General features: G+C 25.8%; 1 protein-coding gene across 2 annotated transcripts in view; it reads left to right on the top strand.

The window, feature by feature from the left end:
* The first annotated feature begins 10,762 nt into the window (after positions 1-10,762).
* The window catches only part of Dh44 (corticotropin-releasing diuretic hormone 44), a 51,858-nt gene continuing 46,837 nt past the window's right edge, over positions 10,763-15,783 (top strand). The window contains exon 1 of one of the 2 annotated variants that reach the window (XM_015524610.2): positions 10,763-11,050. The gene's annotated coding sequence lies outside the window, so the exon portion shown is untranslated. The remainder of the gene's footprint in view (positions 11,051-15,783) is intronic. The other variant, XM_015524612.2, reaches the window with a different exon arrangement.

Here is a 15,783-nt window from a genome sequence, read left to right as displayed (position 1 = left end):
CGAAATTCGTCAAATTCGATTACAATGCGAAATCGAAAAATTCAAAACACGTAACAGTAATAACTGAAACTGATAACATTTCGTCCGGAACCATAGAGTAAGATCTTACCCTATGTTCAGAACACGATTTTTTTAGACAGTACCATCACACACTTGTATCTGTGCACCATATATATTCTGTGGACCGTAGAAAAGCACGGCTGTAGATATTAAACCGTGTAGAAAAGATATAATAAATTATCAAACTTTAATATCAAAAATAATTTTGATATGAAATATTGTAAAATTTTGATATAATTATTGACATTAATTAAAAATCCATATTTTAATGAAAATTATTTCAGACATTAGTTTATACCGTCCCCCCGTCTAAGTTAGCACTGGATACCCACCGAAAAAAAAAATTCTGGTTTTGTTGTGTTTACAGTTGAGTAAATTTGCAGCGTCCTTATCCGAATATATGTTTATCGTCATGTACTAGATAGGCATTATAATAGGGAACCTATGTAAGGAAAAAAACAGATCGACACACTAGCTGGTCACACACTACGGTTTTAATTGTCCGTGTACGGTGTACGGTGTAGTTCGATATTTTTAGTTCATACACCGATGAACGACACACACTATCCATTTTATATCTTTGTACGGTGTTCGAACAATACGGACCGTTTTTTTTAAAATAACCGAATCGACCATAAACTATCAACATTATTATCAACGTACTAGTCGTACTTAACGTACTTAACTAGTTGTATTTGATACTAAATAAACCAAATTTATATTGTCTCTCTCTCTCTCATTGGCGTCACAACTTTTCAAGAGTTTTTGCCGCCACCAATAACTTCCTCCACTCTTCCCGATTTTGCACCTTTTCTTCCCAATTTGAAATCCCTAGTTTCTCTAAATCCTGCTTTATACCATCTATCCATCGCTTCTTTGGACGTCCCCTTGGTCTCTTCCCCGTGGGTTTCCATACGGCTGCCGCTTTAAGGTAATCAGAGTTTGACCTTCTCATCACGTGCCCAAACCATTTTATTCTTTGTGCTTTTATAAAGTTGATTATCTTTGGTACTCCTGTCAAGTCTCGGATTTCTTTGTTTATTCTTCTGCGCCAGCACCCCAGGCCGTTGTCATATACTGGGCCACAGATGATTCTAAGTGTTTTGTTTTCGAACGACATAAGTTTTTGTTTCATTTTGTTTGTTAAAGGCCATACCTCACATCCATATGTTAGTGTTGGTCTAATTATCGCCGTGTAGAGATGTACCTTAGTTTTTCTAGAAAACAGTTTAGATTTTAGGTATTTGGTTAGCGAAAATGATGCCTTTTCTGCTTTGATGATTCGGCTGATATTTATATTGTACAATAATTATTGTTATCAGTACAAAAATAATAATATTGGAGTTATTTATATATGCTATTTATAGTTTTAAAAACTGTACGGTTTTAGTTCGAACACCGAACATGGCACACACCTTCGGTTTTGTTCATTTCGAACATCGAACACGGACAAAAAAATCAAACGCCTCAGTTTTCATTCCGTCTCTGTGTACCGTGTTTTTCATCCGTTTTATTACCCACACACTATCGTTGTACGTTGTACGAACTACACCGTACACGGACAAATAAAACCGTAGTGTGTGACCAGATTAATGTGTAATTCTTCAAAGTGTGTATGGTAGCTAAGCCGTAAAATGTAAATCTTAATCTATTTATATTAAACAATAAATATAATAACCACGGTTATCTATGGCTTGGTCAGCAAGATACTGTACTAAGGCGAGTTACACATAACTGCTCGAGCGTCCTGGCTGGAAACAAATAAATACAGTCGAACTTGTTTAACTCGAAGTTGAAGAGACAGGAAAAAAAGTTTGAGTTATCCAGATAAGAATACGAGTATACGAAAATAGTATACGAATTCGTAATGTACATTATAATGTATACTATATATAATAAATGTGTATAGTACATATACTATACAAATACATATGTAAAACAAACAATAACAATGATACCTAAATAGTTTTAATGTATTGTCTAAAATAATTCAAACCGTCCAAATGTACAAAATTAAAGGTATTGTCACTTGTAGATAACTTCTTAAAATAATTTGATCAATTTTATAATCTTAATTGTTAGATTATTTATAAAGTTAAAAAAATGTAGGACTTTAACCTGAGTCCCTTAATACAACCTTGGTCTTAAAGTCCCGGTGCAATACACCCCTGCACCCTCGCTAAGTCCGGCACTACCCACTTAATGTTAATATACTATACAATTATTATATATTTTAATCTTTATAAATATATATATATATAAACATATGCATATTATAATAGTTGGTAATTTGATGTTAACATATTAGAAGAAATTTTGTACGGTACCTTCATGTGCAGATCTTATTATATTTGCCTCATGTATAAGGGTGTTGTAGTTCTTCGAAAAAATATATTAAAAATTTAAAAACATTGGGTTTTTTTATTGTCAAAATAATAAATAATGTTCTGATGTATTTTAATATAAGTTTAAAGTAGTTTTCGCATACACTATGGGATAATTTTAAGATCCTTTTCAAAAAAGGATTCCATTCAAAAGAGATTGTTTTGAATTAAAAATGCATCAAAAAATTATTTTAAGGTCACTATTTTTGTAGTATTATGACTATTATATATACATATATGTATATATATTATATATATATATATATACTTATTACTGTCTATTGATATATTATATATAATCATGTTTTAGGGTATAATTATATTAGATATGATGCGTATCGTGGAAATGTAAGCATGTTACATACGCCATAATGGAACAGATGTATATAGATGTCATAGATATTTTTCAAATCCAAATGAAAAAAGGAATATTTATCGAAAATCGACGATATTGGTCCTATGACGTCATTGAGGTCTACGGCTCTATGTGCTATATTTTAGTGAGGCATATAGTGTCTTGGTATATTGTAAAATGTATAGTGTTAAATTATTGTGGTATTTGGTGAACAGCCGATTGACGAAATAGCACGTTGGTGTAAGCTGGGAAATCATAGTCATCATCAAGCGTGTTTATGCCCTTGCGCAAACTGTCTGTCTTAATATACTTATAAAAAAAGATTCAATGATTATAATTTAAAAATGTAAGTATTTCAAACATAATAAATATAATTTCTTTCGAGAGTGACATTGGGTTGGAAAAAATTAATTAAAAAACTCAAATGCTTGTCATAAAGAAATTGCAATTTTATACTTGAAATAATTCTAGAATATAATTAAAAATGAGCAATGTGTCCGCTGTATTGTCTTCGAACAATGCAATATGTTAACAACTATTATAGCTTTATATTGTGGGTGGTGTGGGTAATTGTCTGTCATTGATCACCGTTGCGCAGAGACATGTCTATATTTGGAAAATATTGTAATAATTGTTTTTTCTCTCATAAAATTCGACGTTAACTTTCTGCCATGGTCGACTGGTTAATTTCAGAATACCCAGCTGCTACACCACGTGAAAGTTTCTTTTGTAGAAAATCGAAATTGCACGAGTAATATAAATGTTTGCTTTGTGTCCGGCGTATGTGCCCATGCATGAAACGAGATTTGTCGGTATTTTCGCTATACATGGATATGAAATTTCTGACGTCAATCTCCGACTACCATTTGCCTTGATAAAATCGTATCTGTATAGTGTATAATGTTTATGCTATATAATACATAGGTATTTTACAAAAAGCATAAATACATATATAATTATAGGTATATGATATATATAACGTCATTGTTATTGCCCGGCTGATTCTGTTATTAGTTATTACGAAACATTGTTGTAATAAACTGCACTACAGCAATAACATAATGATAAGGGATATACTTAGTATTATAGTTTAGATTAGTATTGTAGAATTTATAAACACAACGCAGGTGGTATGAATACATCTTTTAATTACTGGATGTAGTATAGTACGTTATATTGTTTCGTTTTACCTACATTGTGTATGATTTCAGTTACATAATATATTTTATTTGGACTAAATTTCTATAAAAGTAACGATATTATAAATTTTTGTCATTTTCAATTTTATTTTCTGACTTAAAAATTAATTTAATCTTTTAAAATAAACACAATATACGAAAATAGTATATTAATATTTTAATTACCATCTTGGTAAGAGTAATATCATTGTTTCTCTAAATTATAAATGGTACATTTAAGTATTTAGACTGATATTGCATAATTATATGATATATTTTAAATGTTCACAATATTTTATTTACACAGACGTTCGAAAATTGAGGAATTAACAAATGCAGTATCATGATACCTTGAAGTAATTATTTATTGTTTCCTCATTTTGTTTTTGTTTGAAGTTATGTTTAAATGATATTTCATGATACTTGTGAAGAGGTATGAAGTAAGATTTACGAAGTGTTAGAGTATTTGAAAAGAGTATTGTAAGCGAATTTGATATTGAATCGTTGAATATTTTAAGGTGATTTTGATGTTTAGATAATATGCTTTATTTTGAAATATTTTTTTTTATTAAAGATTTCAAAAAACAGGTTGTTAAATAGAATTAAATTAAAAGTGGAAAAATTATACTTTTAGTATTGAAACACACAAATATTAACAAAGTCATAAAGTGGATACGTTTATTAGGAAATTAAATTTTAAATATGAACACTGAAGGAATAATATATACTAATGAATTTAGTGGACATCCTATTATACGAGTATATATTCATTTATTATGACTACAATTTATAAAATTTTAAATTACAAACTTCCTTGTCAATGCCAATTATTTGCATGATAATATCATTATCTTAATGCATGATTATTGAGCTGTAGATTTATAATAATCATTGAAGAATTAAAAATATGAAACCTAATATAATTTAAAATTTAAAACATCGAACAACATGTGTATTTAGATATATCTATAATCTTTAATTATATTTACTATAAAGTTATAATACAAATCCCGAATATTAAAATGATTTTAATGCCACAAAAAAGTGTTTTTTCTTTATGGCGAAGAATTAAACTGTATGACAATTATGTCATACTACATTAATTCTGAACCCATCACACTTTTATAATTTACCAAGATCTGACGAAGACACAATCAAACAACTGATATGTTTTTTATTTGTTACTTTATAAAAAAAGTTAACCTATTATTTATCAAAAAAAAAAAAGAATGTTATTTAAGCATTAAAGCACTAACCAGTAGCTAATATGACTAGTTTTAATGAATAATAATCTGCATAGGAGATTTTTTTAAACATAATTACATAATTGTTTCCTATGTTACTTTTTTTTAAAACTATAAAAGTTATATTAAATTAAATTATTGTAATCTATAATTATTGCAATATTTTGTTGTACAGATTCATACATTTATAAATGTGTCGTTATTAGTTTATATCATACTTATATAATAAGTTAAATAAATTTGAGTATCTAGATTACATTTTAGTTATTTATTTGTTAATTGTATAAATACCCCTTTAGTAGTATAACCATTAGGTAGTGTGATAGATCATTAATAGGTAGTCAAATTATAGTTTGATTGAATATGTATGTACATTGCAGTTAAATCGTAATCAATAATATATTATATTTATAACAATTTACTTGAATAAGTGTATTTATATTTTTTAAATTGTTATATAAAATTTAAGGCTTAATATATCATTCATGTAAAATGTTAAAACATAATAAAATATCTAAAAAATGTATCACTAAAAAAAATAATCAAGATTAGTTTTTCCTTATTACAAGATTTATGTTAATTTAGAGAAAGAAAAAATAAAATTTATAAGTTTTTACATTTAATTGTAATGTCTTTTTTTTAATTAGAATTATTTGCTTACACATAATGAAATTAAAATGTGAGTTATATATATATATTGTGTCGTGCACTCATTTAGTTAAGTTATTAGAGATTGATTGTAATTAAATTTTTATTTTATCACAAGGAATTTAAATAGTATTTTTGCAAGATCCGATGTTGCTATTTTTTATTTATTATATCGTTTGAAGTTTGCAAGTTATATGAATATATTTCATACCCACAGAAATTACACACCACAGCACCACAGATCCTATAGAATATTTATTAAAATTTAATTTTAACTAATTAATTTATGTCTATGACTTTGTTTTTTTTTTAAGATTTACTTTTTGAATATTAAATTATATTGAGTGTTTTATTTAGTGTCGGTTGCATTCTATTAGTGGACAAAAACGTTATTATTTTTTCTTTTCGTTAAATTAATTAATGTATGGAGTGTTATTTTATATAATCAAATTTTAAATTAAAAAGTGTATGATGGAGTATTCATTAATTTTTTTTCCATAGAAAATATTTTATTTTTACACATCTAAAAACTTAAAAATTTGAAATGATAAACACGACTGTAATAAAAATACATTAATTATATTTAATATTTCGATTATACATTTTATTTGCAATTAAAATATTTTCAAATTATAAGACACTTTTCAGGTATATTTTAACGATATGATTTAATGTAATATGAACTTCTTGGATTATTTTACCAATAAACTAAATGATAGTGATAATGTTTTCTTTTTTGTTAGAAATGAGTTAATTTAAAAAAAAAAAAATGTTAAATTGCATTAGATTTAATCGTTAAATTATTTAAAATTTAAATATATTGCAATTTTTTCTACTACAAAAAAATACACACAGTAACCTAAATAACATTGATAATAAATAAATCCTTTTTTAAAACTCATCTAGACCTGCGGGCTCAAGCTCTGGGGTAGCACAAAAAAATAAAACATATTAAGAATTCAAACTTTTCAAAAATGTCTCTTCAGATATCAGAAAAAGTCTAAAATTGCCCGGCAACCTCTTTGAAGCCCTCAGCTCTACCTATGACAACACCAACAAAATAATCACATTTTTAAAACAAATTGATATGTATAATCTTATTTAAAAATCTATTGTATAAGTATATTTTACTATGTACTAAATACTTAATTTTATTACAAGCTAATAACCTGAGCAGTTGAAGCTGTACCATGAAAAAAAAAAAAATGTCTCTAAATAAAAGTACAAATGCCTTTCCCTTGTTTCTAATTTTACACTCAATAATGACCTAAAAATAACTACTGTACTTGATGATGCAAAATTTTTCTGAAAAGATTTCATACCAAACTATCCCTCCATTTTATCCCTCTTATAAAATATTATCTACCTTATCCATTCCAAGTAATCCCCTAAGACAAGCAAAGATGGTGCCGTGACATTACATTTGAAATTTGAATCAATTTAGTTTAATAAGCCAAATAAAATTAAAATTAGGTAGTTATTAATAGGTAGCTTTTCTCTCAAAAAGTTCAAATGTAATTGTTCTAGTTAAGAAAGGATTGTAAATTTCTTATATACACAAATAAAAATAATAAATGTCGCAATTTCGAATACATCTATCAATCATGCTTAATTTTAAGTTTATTCAGCGACAAGGTTTGTAGGTGGGTAAATACTAAATCTCACTGGCCTAATACAAATCGATTTTATCATCAAGGCAATGACAATTTTTTTTAAGTTTATATATCGTTCAAAACGAGATAGGTAGTCAATTGTGCTTTGTGCGTAATGGCCGTACTAAAAAAAACCATAAAGTAAAATATTCAACTTTTACTTAAAGAATATTATTGAAGTTTCATTTTGTTTAATGGTTATTCTTAATCATTCAACATATAACATAATATATATATTGTACGATTTGCAGAGAAACGGATAAAACAGTATGAGCAATTTGTTAAAAACAATGGCTTATTTGTGGTTGTGTATTTCATTCATGTATATAGTAATTAAATTGAGTATTTTTTTTATTAGCTTTTATTCTTAAATATAGCTTAACAATTGATAATTTTGATAAATATAAGAATAAAAATCATGGAACTTACTTTTACTGAATGTTAAAATTTTGAATGAAACTCATAATTGAGTGATTTTTTACTAAAATCGGCAATAGTGGAAAAATTATAATTATGTGAAAAATATTAGACCACTGCTGTCATGGTTTTTTTTGATATAAAATCTTAATTAGTTAATTAGCTACAACATAATTTTATAGCAATTAGTTATACTTAAAAAAAATATTTTTTTAATAATGAAATACCACTGTGTGTGGCTATATATTAATGAAATACATTTAAATTTAGATTACAATAAAATTCTTAACACGGCGTATTATATAGGCAATTTAGCAACATTTATGCCAAAATATTGTATTGCTTACGTCTTATTTTAAATAGATTTTAGTTGTCTGTATTTTTCCTATCTTGATTTTTCAATATTATTGTATGCTGTAATGTTTTTAGTTCTAAAATATTGCTGTTCTACTCAAATGATAAATTTTATCATGTTTGATTTTATATATATCCAGAAATAAAGCGTAAAGTATAAAAAGCTACACCTACAGTTTTAATACATGAACAGTTTGCGCTTCATTAGTAGATATAAAATGTGATTTGTTATGTACATTGATTTATTGAAATATGGTATCGAGTCAAGTAAAATGGTGTTAAAAATGAAAATCAAATCAAATTTCAGTCAAAACATTAATTTTAAACAAGAATTTATGGAAATTTCAAAGGGTGCTTAATAAAAAATACAAAGTGCTAATGATATAAGGTCCTTTTCTACCATGCCAACGCAATGTAAATATAATAAAATATATCAATTAGTTAAGTATCAGACTTTAAATATCCTATTCAAAGATGAAAACTAAAGGATTATTTTTATTTAAAAATAAATTATTTTAAATTTACTTATTCTGCTGTAATATTTTTTACTGCATTATTGTTGAGTAAATTAAAAATAAATTATTTTGTTTTCGATAATTTTAAATACATTTTTCAAACAATTTAAAAATGTATATTTTGCCACTTGATTTATCGTGTTTAGTATAATTGTCATATTTTAACAATTATTGTAAGTGTATATAAAATATTATAAATTCATTTGCAATATAATTTGTTGTTTTTGGTATTCAGAATAGGCATCGCTACAGTAGAATTTAAAAATTGAATTGTTAAGGAAAGATTCACTGATTAGATAATGAAGAGTTGGTAGAAATCTGAGTTTGTATTGTAAATTTGTAAGCTAATGTAACATACACGATAAAATGCTTAATCTACATTTAAAAATACTCTTGGGGTTAGTGTTTATTTCCACGGATGATACAATAACATCGAAAAATTGGTACATTTTAATTTGTGTTTGCTTATTTTCTTATAAGGGAAGGGCGGCGCGGACGTCGGAAGGTTTATCTAGTTTTCTATTTTGTGGGAATGTTTATTGACATGTATGTCAGTGTATGGTAAAGTAATTATATTAGATCATCTTATTAAGAAAACTATTCTAATTTTTAATTGGTGCATAGTTAAACGATGATTTGAATTTTTTTTGTCCTTATATAGTTTGAGTTTAACAATATTTTTTTTTTTTATTATTTATTTAAAAGTCATATTTATACAATCTATTTGCAGAATAAGTAAATTTGATAACATAGGTAATGATAATATAATGACTTGATGTCTTGAGGGGGGAACCCGTCCATCAACAGTACCTCCTATTTAATTTTGTGGGTTCATATATCATGTAGAAAATTTTTTATTTTTTTTTTTGTTATGCAAGAGACGCTCTTTGCCATTTTCTTTTTAACCTCCTTTATTTAGCCTAGATGCACCATTTCAATTTCAGAATACAAAAACTAAAAAAAAAGAGAACTTTTAGAAAGAACACTTACGAAATATAAAAATAAGGAAATATCAGTTAGTGAATACGTTAACACATGGCTTTTAACTTAAAAAAGTAGATTTATACATTATATTTTTACACTTTTTACACTTACAAATTTACATAAATACATTTTACAGTTATATAACGATTTTCAGGCAATGAATAATAATACGGAAATGAAAAAAATGTTGGAGGATAATGAGAATCGCCTTCTCGTGGTGTCCTCTGGGTAATGCTAAATGGTTCTTAAAAATATTATAAGAAAATTATATAAAAACATTTTTATCCGCGCCGAGTTTACATCTAAATAATTTTTACCTGTAAAAACCCCGGGCCAAGTTTACACCTAAATAATTTTTAACTGAAAAAAACACGGGCCGAGTTTACAATCGCCCTTCTACTTTACTGTTTCATAAGGATCTCATAATTATTAATCTATACTCTATAGGTACCTAAACTAGTAATGGGTAACATTTATTTTGTTTGAAAGACCATGGTTCGTTTGTATAAGGGCTAGCTTAACTGGCTGGAAAAGTTTTATTTACTATTGCGACAAATTTGTATAGTTACCTGTTCATTGAATGATATTTTTTGAAAAAAAAACACTGGACATAGTGGATTGGAATATTTATCATAAATCATGAATTGTAATAGTTTAATCGAGGACTCCTCCTAATGTTATTCTTTTTTGGATTGGCGGGCAGTTGGGTATAATAATAATATAGTGGCGGTGGCGTGGAGATTTTTCAAATCGAAATGAAAAAAAAAAAAAAAAAAAACAATATTACTCCGAAATCAACGATATCTGTCATCGTCAAAGGGAGGAGGGTAAATGTTTGGATTATGTATGAAGTATTATTTTTGTGGTGTTTCGTGTGCGACCAATCGGCGAGAGGGCACAGCGGTTGTCCGGTGCGCCGTCGTCGTCGTCGTTGTAGTCGTCGTCGGCGGCGGCGTCGTCGTCGAGCGTGTTTGTACCCTTGCGCACGCGGTAGGGGCTGTTGATTCCGACGGGGACACGCACTTATATATATATATATATATACACATATAATATATGTATATATATAGACATTTTCATTTTATTTTCGAGTTATTATTCCCGTTTATCTGCGCCGCAACAAGTTTGTGTCTTCGCCGTCTTCGGGGCGCAGCAACAAGTCCTCAGATCGCACAAGTCATCGCCACCGCTATCACCTCCGTTGACACCGTTTCGCCACCGTCGTCTTCTTCCTGTATCGTATTCGTAATTTATTATAGGTAGGTGGTACATAATGATTATTGTAATATACTGCAATTGTCATATTGTAATTATATAGTAATCAATAATAATATTATCGTGATTAAATAATAAATATAGAATAATAATGTTATGCGTTATAATAGAATACAATAACTGTCATTCAAGTTAGAATTTTTATTTTAAACGTCACGTGATGCCAATTTTTTTAACTCAATATTTTATCAAACGATGATTTTGTAGACTTTTATACTTTTGAATGAATAATCGAATTTAAAACCAATAATATATTACCATGGTAATAATATGGGTGTTATATAATATGAATGGACTTTTCTTATCTTTTTTATCGTCTCATCTATTACGTAAACATGATGTGGTATATGAAGATTTGGTTTTTCCTAAAATATGTGTATTAAAATGTCCATAGTGATGATATTATTAAAATATAATTGATGTTGATATTAAAAAAAATCATTTTATGTAGGTAATAAAAGTTCATATAATTTTCTAGTTATTAAACACTTTCAGATTACAACATTCCTGTTCTACAATCACGAATAATCTTATTTCTAAATTAATAACTATTCTAAGTTATTAAACGAAATTCAAATAAATATTTAAGTTTAAACAACATTTAACATTTCTGTAATTTATCTAATAAATAAATATTTGCACATTATCTAATTTTATAAATTGTTCTTATTATATTATGTAGTATTATAACGTATTTATTTACTTACAATATTTTGAACTTAAAAACAATTCTTAGATATTATTTATACATTTTAAACTTTATTTAAACATGATACTTGTTTAATTAAATATAATTTATAATTATGTATTTAGAATAATAATATTAATAAAGATAATCGCCTTCAATATGTAATGATATGTGGATTAAAAACTTAAAGCATCATATAAATTAAATAAAGTTAAGATGATTTTAAAACATTAAAATGTTCATATTTTAAATTAAATATCATATTATGTTTTAGTTTAAAGTAATATCTTTACATCATAAAATAATTTAATTTTTAGCAGTAGCTGGTGTTTAGTATAATTTTATAATACATTTTATAGTATCATATTTATTTAGTCGATTTAAAACCATAAAAATTCTCAAAAAACTCTTGCATTTATTTTTAACAAAAAATCGTGTGATTGATAATTAATAAATTATAACCCCAATTTATTTGAAACCCTAGACAGTTATATATATTCTTGTTTAAAATTTGGCTAGGAATTTTTTTTCTTCTTAACTACCAAGTACAGTTTATATATAACACCATAACGCATACCTATAGGTTTTTTTATAAATAAATGTATTTACAATCTGTATTATAATAAAACAATAAGTAAATTCGAGATTTTTTTATAAGATTAGGAGGCATGAGTGAAGGGTGCGTCCATTGACACTACTTCAAACTGGGTTTTTTTTTTATTTACCGAAGTAAATCACGAGGCCAATCCTATAGGTTATAGAAAATATTTTGAACAGAAAAAGAAATTTATTTGTTTTGCTGTATTTTTTTATTAGATATGTTTTTTTTTACACAATTTATTAGTTTTTACTATTATGTCTTGACATTATATTAAAAGTGTTTTTTTTATCTATATACCCAAAATACCTTAACAATCTTTATTAATTTATTTATTCAGGACATTTTGTAATAACTTTCATTGCTTTGAATATGGTCAAATTATATATTATATATTTTATAATATGAATTAATAGTAACTAATCTTGGTAGTTTTATAACTTGATGTTTGCATACTAGTTTATTTGAAATAATATCTCTATTACCTGTCTATTGCAAAATATTATGTATCTAAACTTAATAAAGTCACTTCTCATTAAAAACGCATGTCCAAAGATATAAAAAACGGAATCTCAATACCCCATTCACTATTAATTTAGAAATAAGATTATTCGTGATTGTAGAACAGGAATGTTGTAATCTGAAAGTGTTAAATTTTAAGTAATAATAACACACAAACACTTATTTTTATAACTTATAAGAAAGATTCTTAATGTCATAATTATAATAATAACAAAAATCAAGTTCTGATTTATTAAATTTTAAAAATTGTATCTCTTATTATTTTACATAAGTTGTTCGAATCAATTTCTTCTAATACATATTTTATTAGCGTTGCATTCTCAGTAAAAACTAAACTTAGCAAAAATTATAAATTAAGCGCCAGTGTTTAAGACTGCTTAATTATTATAAATACATCCACAAACGAAATAATTTAAAACTATTAAAACTATATGGTTAATTATATTGCACGCGTTGATTTTAATTATAGATAATATGTAGCATAATTAATTTAAAGTCTCATTACGAGTTAAGAGAATTACTGTTATAAAAATAGATTGAAATTTCTTGTTAAATAATTCAAATAATATTACTAAATTAGGTAGTTGGTAATTATTAGTATGTATCCAATGCTCTTAAATCATCATTATTTCTTTTTCTTTTGCTTATGAATCATAACATTACAAAATCATAAGCTATGATGATTGATAATAGTTTCGTCAACCTTGATTTGAATAGTTACATTATTTCAAACGAACATCAACAATTATATAAGCAATAAGATTACATGGTAATTTGCTTTATTGTTTTCAAATTCAAATTGTTCTAAACGTTTGGTACAATCAATTTTAATTTCCCTTATTGACTATTGAGTGCTCTACCGAGATCTAATACAATACAAATCAAGTAGTTTAGTATCAAATTTTTATAATTGTTGTTATTATAACATTTGAACCTCAAGAAATCCCGATAAATCAATTTTTATTGATCTTAAACTTTAATTTAATATTGAATATATAGTTTTTTTTTTTATTTATCATGTATAACATTACAAAAATATGTATAGAATTGTAATTACCGTAATGAAATTATTACATTTATATGATACGAGACATGTAATAATCCTAATGGTTTAGTTTAGTTTCAATGAAGTGATACATTATTATATATGTGCGATGGACATGTACAATAGATAATACCTATTTGAATGAATTATATCATATAGTATACATCTATATATTCATAGTTAACATGACGTATGTTATTTTAAGGTATTTAGTGAAGTGTACGGAAATTCAAAATAGTAAATAAAAATAAATAATTCACGAATTATGTAAAATCGAGGCTTACGATGGGTTTATGTACCTAGAACATTATTGGACACAATAATAATATGTTATTTTGCTTTCGCTTTTTATAAGAAAATTTGATTGTATTGTATCTCCACGCACAATAGAAATATCCTGAAATACAGGCTATATTGAGATAATCCTAGGTTTTTTTCGACTTATATACAAAATATATGAATATATAATTGACACTTTTAAAAATTTCGTATTCAAAGTATATGGTAGGTATAACAATATAGTATATACTGTAAATAATAAGCTTATAATCTGAATAATTCTCCACATTTTTTTTTTTTTAGTTATCGCTTAACTTTTATTGTAAGTTTATAAATATTTGATTTAAAAAAGCTGTTTGCAATATTCTGTGTGTGCTTATGTTTATTTTATATATTTTATGATATATTATTAGTATATGTAATACAAAGTTTTAAATATCTTGATCAGGAAACTATTCAAATCAGTTATATTAAGTATTATTCAATGTTTTATAGAAACAAATTAAAAGTGATTTAATTTTTAATCAATAAACACACTTCTCAAAAGCAATGAGAACGAAGAGTGTTTAGGCTCTGGACTAATTCAAATATTCTTTAAAGCCAACTCGTATAAATATATGATACAATTTTGTATTCCAGTTAATTATTTCAACTTTCTTAATTATTTTTTAAACTTACTTTAACAACATGGGAATTTTTTTGAAGGAAATATAAAATTGTTGTTGTGACTGTTATTGAGTGTGTTCAATATAGGTACTTTATCATTATGGTATTATAATGTTTTAACACTATTAAACTTTAATAATAAATGTTTGATCATAAATATATCGACAAACACAAACTGCTTAAAGTGATAATATTATAATATTAGCGGAACTAAAATACTTGAGAACAAAAGTTTCCTTCAACTTAAACTTAAACTTATGAAAAAAATTTCGATATGCGCATATCGCTAATATTAGTTTAGACAATAACATAATTACGTTTTTGCTTTGTTTGACTAATTAGTGTAAACTTTGATGTATCTTATAGTTGTTTTGAAGAGTCTAAAATTAAACCCTACACTTTAGGTATTTATTTATTATTAGTGTCTTTGATACAAATACAAATGTAAGATAAATCTGGGTAAAGAAAATAATGTCAATGCAATTTAAAATAGACAACAATAATTAAAAATCATCATACAGGTATACATAATTTTGAAGAAGTTGTATAATATCGACATGAATCATAAATTTAACAGTTTGATATTAGACAAACATAAAGCTGCTTAAATACCTATATATATAAAAAAAAAAATGTTTTTCTTATTCTATCTTTATTTTAAAATAATATAGATATACGTGTTAAGAATGTATTTTTATTATTAATAAATTATAGTTTTTGGATTCAGTTTATTTTGTTGAATAATATCAACAAATAACAAATAACAATATAATATATTTAGATGCATTAATATAATAATATTTATTATTTTTATGATTTTTTTTTAATTTTTTTTTTTTTTTAATTGATCTTATTAACATCGGCAGCGAAGTTATTTTGAATTAATGTGGTATGTTTTCAGATTAAATGGTAAATTTTT

This window comes from Diuraphis noxia, unplaced genomic scaffold, assembly GCF_037042655.1.
Source record: "Diuraphis noxia isolate RWA-SAM2 unplaced genomic scaffold, SU_Dnox_SAM2 contig0002, whole genome shotgun sequence".
In the NCBI taxonomy this organism is placed as follows: Eukaryota; Metazoa; Arthropoda; class Insecta; order Hemiptera; family Aphididae; genus Diuraphis; species Diuraphis noxia.
The sequence above is the reverse complement of the archived record's forward strand: the minus strand, read 5'-3'. Positions and strand labels throughout refer to the sequence as shown.